At 40.7% G+C, this 10,000-nt stretch overlaps 2 long non-coding RNA genes across 2 annotated transcripts in view; both read left to right on the top strand.

The window, feature by feature from the left end:
- Nucleotides 1-1,269: 1,269 nt before the first annotated feature.
- LOC308126821 lies at nucleotides 1,270-2,422 on the top strand. The gene is made up of 3 exons (XR_013936469.1): nucleotides 1,270-1,503; nucleotides 2,107-2,125; nucleotides 2,224-2,422. It is a non-coding gene; the product is annotated as an uncharacterized lncRNA (long non-coding RNA).
- Nucleotides 2,423-6,870: 4,448 nt separating this feature from the next.
- LOC308126818 overlaps nucleotides 6,871-10,000 on the top strand; it is a 4,085-nt gene continuing 955 nt past the window's right edge. The window contains exons 1-3 of the long non-coding RNA XR_013936467.1: nucleotides 6,871-7,005; nucleotides 8,321-8,442; nucleotides 9,952-9,988. This is a non-coding gene — a long non-coding RNA (uncharacterized lncRNA). The remainder of the gene's footprint in view (nucleotides 7,006-8,320; nucleotides 8,443-9,951; nucleotides 9,989-10,000) is intronic.

The raw sequence follows: 10,000 nt of genomic DNA, 5'->3' as shown, positions 1-10,000 counted from the left end.
TCTCAGAGTTGTATTAGTACTCTCAGGGTTGTATTAGTACTCTCAGGGTTGTATTAGTACTTGCCGGGTTGTATTAGTACTCTCAGGGTTGTATTTGTACTCGCCGGGTTGTATTAGTACTCTCAGGGTTGTATTAGTACTCTCAGGGTTGTATTAGTACTCGCCGGGTTGTATTAGTACTCTCAGGGTTGTATTAGTACTCGCCGGGTTGTATTAGTACTCTCAGGGTTGTATTAGTACTCGCCGGGTTGTATTAGTACTCTCAGGATTGTATTAGTACTCTCAGGGTTGTATTAATACTCGCCTGGCTTTATTAGTACTCTCAGAGTTGTATTAGTACTCTCAGGGTTGTATTAGTACTCTCAGAGTTGTATTAGTACTCTCGGGGTTGTATTAGTACTCGCCAGGCTGTATTAGTATTCTCAGGGTTGTATTAGTACTCTCAGGGTTGTTTAGTACTCTCAGGGTTGTATTAATACTCGCCTGGCTGTATTAGTACTCTCAGAGTTGTATTAGTACTCTCGGGGTTGTATTAGTACTCGCCAGGCTGTATTAGTACTCTCAGGGTTGTATTAGTACTCTCAGGGTTGTATTAGTACTCTCAGAGTTGTATTAGTACTCTCGGGGTTGTATTAGTACTCGCCAGGCTGTATTAGTACTCTCAGGGTTGTATTAGTACTCTCAGGGTTGTTTAGTACTCTCAGGGTTGTATTAATACTCGCCTGGCTGTATTAGTACTCTCAGAGTTGTATTAGTACTCTCGGGGTTGTATTAGTACTCGCCAGGCTGTATTAGTACTCTCAGAGTTGTATTAGTACTCTCAGGGTTGTATTAGTACTCGCCGAGTTGTATTAGTACTCTCAGGATTGTATTTGTACTCGCCGGGTTGTATTAGTACTCACTGGGTTGTGTCACAGGCCTTATTCTGAGTACTAGTACTCAGTATCTGACCCGATACCAGTATTGATGCGTCCCTGTTTTGCAGAAACTGCATTACATGTGTAACCTTCAGCATCTCTTTATGTACTAATACTGAGAAACACCAGAGTTCTGGTTTACTGCGAGTTTTGAGGACTTGTGCTTTGGTATCAGATGACTGGAGTATCTGAGTAACTGTAACTTGTATTTAGCACCTTTTTTTTGTAATCTAACACCTTTGTTATCGCAGCGCTGGAGCTTGAGTCTGGTCCTCGCCGCCACTTCCCATGATGCCTCTGGACGGGGCGTCACCGTCACTGACCTCCATCTCTTTATCCCCTCCTGCTTCTGGATGTAAAGACATTCTCATATTTGAGCTCCCAGAGATCGGAGATCCACTGCTGACCCAAGGACAAAGGTCAATATTCCCCCGAGGACTCTGGTCTTGTGGCTGAACTGTTCCAGCTCTGGTTCCAGTGTTGAGGATGAAGCTGGTCTCGCTCTTCCTGGTTCTGTCGCTGGTCGTCCTCATGGCCGAACCCGGCGACGCCTTCCTGCACCACATCATCAATGGCTTCCTTCACGGTAACTCAGGAGAGGATTCTCTATTTGAATTAAATCCTGTTCGATTCTTCTACTGTCCACATTAAAAACACAGATCTATTTGTTTGTTTCCTTTTTTATTTCATCATTTAACTCTTCAAATTTATTGATTTACATATTTATGTTTTGTTTACTCATTTGTTAATTTAGTTTGTCCGTCTCACATCATGACTTCTTACTTAACTAAATAATTAACTAAAAAAGCATAAACAGTCTCACAATTAAAAAAATCAATTATGCAAATAAACAAAAACAAGCAAACAAACAAATAAATATTTTGTGAATAAATAAATAAAATTTCCAAAAATCTAAACAATTTGAAGAAAAACAAAGAACAACCAAAATAATCACATCTTACAAAATAAAATTGCATAATTAACTAATGTTCCTCTGTAGAACAATAATCAGCTGGATGGTTTATTACGTCTTATTAAAACAGATTCTCCTTTATTGGGAGACGATGAGCTTCAAGCTTCCGGTATCGGTGCCGGTATCGGTTTCAGTACCAATACCAGAACTAATATCTGTTTTTTTCTCCTTTGATGTTCCGAGTGAATATTTCTCTTTGATTCTCTTTTCCTCCAGCTGGCAGAGCGATCCACGGGTAAGAGCTTCTCATGGTTCAGAATAACACGACGACTCTGGAGCTCTGGAGCTCCGGAGCTCCGGAGCTCTGGAGCTGAACTGGTTCTGGTCCTTCAGGTACATCTTTGGGGGGCGAGGAGCAGAGCAGCAGCTGGCCTTCGACCAAGACGACATGGCTGCAGATTAAACGTCTCCCAGACGCTGCTTTCAAGTTCTCTTTGAAATGTCCTGATCGCTTTGCAGAAAAAGACAAAAAAAATACATCGATCTGTTTTCAAACTGCAATGTTTTGAATAAATCTTCACTTTATTGCATCAAAACTTGTCTCAGTGTCTTATTGAAAGGACAGATCAGATTAAAAAATATATATCGATAAAAAAATAAACAAAATAAGTAACTAAGGGACAGGTCTGAGGACATTAAACCTCTGAGGGATTAAACAACTTCACGTTAAACCTTCAGCTTGTTGAAATACTTGAACAATTAAAGATGTTTTTAGGGAATATTTTAAGACTTAAAACATATTTTGAATTTTAAAAAAGTATTTTCTTGCAGAATTTATATTTTAATTAAATTTTCTTATAATACACTTATTTCCTTCAATTTTCATGAGTTATCTGCAAATATTTCATCCTGAAAGGTGTAGTACCTGCATTAGGTGTCTGTATTGTTCACATATTTTAGTATCATATAAGGTGAGGGAAAAAACCTTCACATATTAAGTAGTAACTTATACTACTTTATCAGGGGTTTTTGTCTCTCTTCTGTACATTTTGTTAAATACAAAAGTAAAAATGCTTCAAAAAGAGGACACGAGAAAAATATATATATTTTTGGAAGAAATCCATAGTAAAGTTTCATGAAGTCACAGAGACGGTAAAGCTAAATGAGTTTGGATCTTTTTTCCAACAAAAACTTTTATATATAAATACTGAACAGTTTGATTTTCTTTCATGTCCAGAATCAATAAGACTCGTCCTTCATATATAATTTGTGTTTTATTTGTCTCAGATTGGTGAAGTTGTTGTTCAGTTGGTCAGTCCATCAGTCCATCCGTCCATCAGTTCATCAGTCCATCCGTCCATCAGTCCATCCGTCCATCTGTCCATCAGTCCATCCGTCCATCAGTCCATCCGTCCATCCGTCCATCCGTCTATCTGTCCATCAGTCCATCCACCCATCAGTCCATCCGTCTATCTGTCCATCAGTCCATCCGTCCATCAGTCTATCAGTCCATCCGTCTATCTGTCCATCAGTCCATCCGTCCATCAGTCTATCAGTCCATCCGTCTATCTGTCCATCTGTCCATCCGTCCATCAGTCCATCCGTCCATCTGTCCATCCGTCCATCCGTCCATCAGTCCATCCGTCCATCAGTCTATCAGTCCATCCGTCTATCTGTCCATCTGTCCATCCGTCCATCAGTCCATCCGTCCATCAGTCTATCAGTCCATCCGTCCATCTGTCCATCCGTCCATCTGTCCATCAGTCCATCCGTCCATCTGTCCATCCGTCCATCAGTCCATCCGTCCATCAGTCCATCCGTCTATCTGTCCATCAGTCTATCAGTCCATCCGTCTATCTGTCCATCCGTCCATCTGTCCATCAGTCCATCCGTCTATCTGTCCATCCGTCCATCATTCCATCCGTCCATCAGTCCATCCGTCCATCAGTCCATCCGTCTATCTGTCCATCAGTCCATCAGTCCATCCGTCCATCCGTCCATCCATCCATCCGTCCATCCGTCCATCGGTCAGTCGGTCGGTTGATAAGTAGTTTTATTTGTAAAGTTACTGATCTGAAGATGTTACAATCAATAAGTAACTGCTGTGCTTCAATACATTCTTCAGGTATTTTCCTGTACTTCACTTGAGTATTTATCATTCTGAACGCTTGTCACGACGGCTCGTCTCTCAAACAGAAGGTTCTGGGTTCGATCCGTCCAAATGTTGAAGTGCTCTTGAGCAAGACGTGGAGCCCGGACTGCTCCTGATGGATGGATGAGATGGCTGCAACGCCGCCTCTGCTGGTGTGTTTGTGACCAACATGGTGAAGAGTACCTGTACTTTAGCTTCGTATTTACTAGGAGAAGGATGGATGGATCAACAGATAAAGGTTTGTTAAACGATACCCCTCTATCTATTAATCTTGCTTGTGAGGAGCCCCGGAGTGCAACCTCTCCGTCTGGAGGAAGTGCACCGCCACTTTATTATCGCAGTCATTGTGATGGTGTAACAGCGTTTATCACTCACAGCCATGACGGCGGCGTGGAAACCACAACGGAGAGAGGAAGAGGACGACCACGTCCTGAAAATGTATTTATCTAAGATAAGAAACACGTTAGTGATCGTGTGAAGAGCTTGTTCATCTCTTCAACTATTTCACAATAAGATGACATAGAGTACTGAGAAATGTTTATAGAAACTAGATATATGTATGTATGTATGTATGTATGTATGTATGTATGTATGTATGTATGTATGTATGTATGTATGTATGTCTACAAAGATGATTTAAAGATTTATACTTGGACGGGAATAATTCATTATATTGATATAGCTGGCTGACGTATGGATGGATGGATGGATGGATGGATGGATGGATGGATGGATGGATGGATGGATGGATGGATGGATGGATGGATGGATGGATGGATGGATAAAAACAAGTCTCAAAAAGATTCAGATACGATTCACTTCCACCAATAATCAAGAAAACTTAACGTTTCTTTACTTTAAACCTGACGTGTAACTCAAAGTTCCTTCTGCTTCCTTGAACGCATCATATCCATCAGTTGCCGTGGTTACATGAAACACAAAGGTAATCCCATTAAAGTTACTCTACCAGAGTCCTCAAGAAATGAAACCTATACATCCAGTTCTAGTTCTTGACGTTCGTCTCTAATAAAAACTTCCTGGAGGAAGTTCCTCTTCACACTCAGACTAACTGGTATTTCCAGCATTTTATTTTGGCGGGACATCCCCGGTTTGTTGACGTCTCAGCGTCCCAGAACCTCCTGAAGGTTCCCGAGGCTTCGTTGATCACTGAGTGTTTATGAAGCCATCAGACAAACTGCCAGCTCGGCATTTTGCTTCAGCGTGTTTGATCGTCGGTGCTAATGCTCCAATAACGACCCACAATGCAAAGCAACATCACAGCGGCAACAATCCATTCCAGCGGCCTTCTGCAGCGACTGGCGAGGCGCAGTGCTAATAGAACCTAAATGTCAGGCGGACAGGCCTCGCTGATATACGAGCGTCTAACGCGGGCCGGGACGTGTTTACATGATGTTTACCGCCACGTTGCCGCCGCGCAGATAATTAACTATCCAGCCTGCGAGCTGTTGGCCGAGACCTTTTCCTCCGCCGCCGTTTATCTGGATGCTTGTTCAGCGAGCCAGAGAGAAGGTGTGCCGGCGCTGGTAACGCTGGATAAGGACGAACAGCACGTAGAAAGGTTGTTTCTCAGTCTTGTGAAACACGTTGGAGGGTTTTCCTCATCAGATGTGATGATGCAGCGGAATAGAAACGATCTGGAAGGTTTTGTCATGAAGATTAAAGAATAGCAGTCGGATCAAACCAATAAAGGAGTTTTCTCCTAGAACTAGAGCTACACTCGGTAGAGCGCAGACCTTCGCCAACGACACAGTGTTTGCAGAACCAAGTTAGCGTTGCTAGCATGATAACCGTTAGCTCATATCGATGCTAACTAGCCTGTCGGGTAGCTACGTGACTGTGAAACACCGAGCGTCTCCATGGTAACAGACGCTGATCTCCTTTATCTCCTCTACGAGCCTCTCCACTTTCTGTGGGACAGTTTTTCCAGTTTTCTAGAATTTATTTCTAAAAGGAAAGTCTTTATCACCCCGGCGGCGGAAGGGTTGGTCCTGGAGGACAAATCGTCTCTGAAGATTTCGTGGGATTTGTGTTGATAGTTTTTTTGCGAAAGGTTGAAAAAAATACATACAAACCAATAAATACCTAAATAAATACACGCAGATAAACATGTAACCTCAGTAACGAAAAACACGTCAACAGAAACCGTATCGCTGCTTTCCACCCATTAGCATTGTTTTGCTAACGTGCTACTGTCGCCATGGAAACGGGGAAATACAACTTTTCTGTAATGCTGCTACTGCGGATGTCTGCTAGTCCCGCTTGAATCGAAATGTTCTTCTCAAATAAAGAGACTATTTACAACACCGTCGTCTGCGTACGCAGAGACGCTGAGTGGAACAAGACGATAGTACACGGTATGACGTATCGGTGACAGTCACCGTGACAACAGTGACAGATTTCGGTGTAAAGTTCATCGTTTTCAGAACATTTTGTCAAAATGCAAAACTTTTGTGAAACGAAAATGCAAAAACTGCATTTTCCCTTGAAATGTTGCCATGGAAACATGAAACTTTTCTGAAATGAAAACTCAGAACTGAAGAGTTTTTCCTTGGACGTTAGTGTGTCGCTGTGTACTTCTGGTGCAGAAACATCGAGAGGATATCTGACGGCTTTGCTCCCCGTGTGAATAAAAGCTGAAAAGCAGCCATATACTCCATTAATATTTTGTACCAGTGATCAGGTCGATGACAAACAAACAACACGAATGTCACTGACAGGTCAGACAGAAAAAGTCTGAATCCTGCAGATTCGCCGACGTTGTCCTGATCAGCCTGATTACAAATTAAAGTGTCATCGGTCTCCTGTCGTTGCAAAACACAGCGAGTGATGCAACGCCGCGACCGTGTGAGGAGACGTCAAACCGGCCGTTATAAAACAACACAAGTACTCAACAGGCTGGAGGCCACACACACACACACACACACGCACACACACACACACACACACACACGCACACACTGCCTGAGTTTCTCTCTGCAGCTCACGTCGATCTCTGTGGACAGGTAAACACCAAATTATTCTCTTTTTAGTTTTTCTAGTCAAACTTCTCCACAAGCGTTGGGAGGATTTACCAAAAATACACACTGCAACATATAAGTGTACTTTATTGGATATTATTATTTACTGTATCGGTACATTTTATACATCCATGCATTGTTTTTTGTAGTGTTTTCATTTGTTATGGGGTTGGGTTTTTTTTATGCAATACTATTGCTAAACTATATTTATTTGGGTTATATCTTAGTGTATATATATATATATATATATATATATATATATATATATATAATATTAATGAACATTAAATGACATTAATTCTGTGGTTTTCCCTGAATAAACATCCATGACCAGCGTCAGTCTTCAGGAGAAAAACAAATTGCGATTAATCGCAATTTGTTTTCATCGACTGACACCACGAGTATATACAGTATATAGAGTTTACAGTATATAGAGTTTACAGTATATAGAGTTTAAATATGTCGGTGTTATTTAACACCATCATATATTTATTATTCATTGTTTAATTAGTTACTTTATTTCTTGAATGTAGGCTCTCACACACACACACACACACACACACACACACACACACACACACACACACACACACACACACACACACACACACACACACACACACACACACACAGTTTATTGGTATATATGTTGGTGGCATTTTACTGTATTTAGTCTGAATATATTTAACTGCATATATCGGTATACTATACTCATTTGTAACTTGATTAAAGTGTTTAGGTTGGGATATTTTATTTGTTTATATATGATGTATATGGTGTAATATGACATCATCCTATCGCATCCATCCAGGGCGATGGTGGCTCAGTGGTTGAGTTGGTCGTCCAATAACCGGAGGGTTGGTGGTTTGAATCAAACAGTCATTGTGGTCGTGTCCTTGGGCAAGGCACTTTACCCACATTGCCTCGTCTGAATGGGTGTGAATGTTGGTGGTGGTCGGAGGTGGTGCAAAATGGCGGCCAGGCCTCCGTCAGCAGCCCCAGGGCAGCTGTGGCTACAGCGTAGCTTAGCATCGCTGGAGGGGCTGGTGTGGATGAATCATGAACTCTGGACGCTCTGGGTCAGCGGGAAGAAAGCGCTCTATAAATCTGAGCCATTATTATCCTGTGTTTATTCTCTATATAATGGCATGTATATTAATCAGGTATATTTTATATGCAAACACATGTACGGGTATAAAAGGTAAGAAAGACATTTCAAAGAAGCTATGATGGACAGAAACTCACCCGTCTGGATTAAATACCCGTGTATTTTTGTGTCTGTGTATCTGCGTGTTTTCAGGATGAGGATTGCGATGCTCTTCCTCGTTCTGACGCTCGTCGTCTTCCTGGCCGAACCCGGAGAGTGTGGTGTGAAATCGTGGTTCAAAAGAAAGTTTAAAGCTTTAAAAAGGGTATTTAAAGGTAGGTCCAAACCATCCCTTCATACAGCCATGCCTCCTGACCTAATGTACATTTTCATTTGACCGCCATACTTTTCCTTCCATGTCGCTCAGCGGAATACGTGGAAAATCTGTCGACTAATCTCTTAATCTGGATCTTTTCTTTAAAAAGGATTTGGCCGAACATGATGATGAAAGAGACGCTGCTTTAGCAGGTTTAGAGAAAAGAAAGATAAATCAGGAAGTCTTAAATGTACGGACATGAAGGGGGACGGACGCATTCCTGGGATCTTTAACAGTAGTTTATGGAATTTTAACCCTTGGATATTAAAAATAGTACAGATCAGCGGTATCACACATATTTTAGTTCTGGGCTACGTACTGATCAATTCCATCTTTAGTGGTTTTTAATTGTGTCGCAGAGTAAACGTGATGGAAACGTCTACAGTTCCACAAAACTCAACAATTACTCATGAAAACCAGTACAATCTCAACATAAAGTACATTTTAATGAAACATTCTGGTGCAAAGTACAGGGCTCTGAAAACCGTGTATAATATTATAGAGATTCATCAAACCTATTATTTATATTGTAAGTAACTAAGATATAATGACAGTGGATTATAATATTCTCCTGGTTTTGTATAAAGCCAATAAAATATATGACCAATGAACAGCCAAGAACGGTTTGAAAAAAACAGAAAGGAACTATAATTTGAAAGGAACAGACGTCTTTCAAAACAAAACAAAACAAAAACAGCTTTACCTCCAAAGTAATGGAACGAAGTGTGACAGTGACGGGAATCAGTTTCTGGAACGCACTTCAGAATAAAGTACAGGAGTCAGGTACTCTCCTGGCCTAGGGAAACGCACTAAAGCTGCAATATTTAGAAAAAATATAAAAATCTGATTTGGACATAAATTATATGAGATATTTGATTCGAACCAACTTGAAAATGATGGTTCTGTTTTTGTATATTATAAGTACTGTACATTAAATGCACATAAACATGTCAAGCTGTGAATATTTAGAAAGTTGGACATTAACAAAATAAGAGCCTGATGTAAAGTGAGTGTGAGGTGAGACTGATCTTCTCTTCTGCTGATTTTCATTCAGACCGTCGGATTAGAAGTTTCGTTGCATTGAGTGTTTTTTTAATTATTACTTTTGAATGGAAAAAAAACTTGCAGAAAACTTCTACAACTGTTGCATTCTGGGTGTTTTTACAAACTCCCCCTGACTCACCGAATATCTCAGCCCGTGACTCATTTCACATTAATGATACTTGTCAGTGAAGTATTACAATAATACTACTATAATAATTTGACCTTTTGTTTAAAATTGTTTGTATTTTTTGTTTTTACACTTCTTTCCCTGTCAACACAATCTTCTCTTTACCTGTGATTGAGGGATTTTTGGGGGTTATTGAAGTGATCATATATTTAAAGATACTTGTGTTAGAACTACTCGTTTGGAATTGATATTGTAGTTGTAAATAACCATTTTTCTTCCTGTTTCCTCGTCATTCAGGTTCCAAATCGAGAGAAGCTGTAGACCAGCCTCAGGGGTGAGGATCAAT

The sequence above is a fragment of the Lipophrys pholis genome, assembly GCF_963383615.2.
Source record: "Lipophrys pholis genome assembly, chromosome: 21".
Classification (NCBI taxonomy): Eukaryota; Metazoa; Chordata; class Actinopteri; order Blenniiformes; family Blenniidae; genus Lipophrys; species Lipophrys pholis.
The sequence above is the reverse complement of the archived record's forward strand: the minus strand, read 5'-3'. Positions and strand labels throughout refer to the sequence as shown.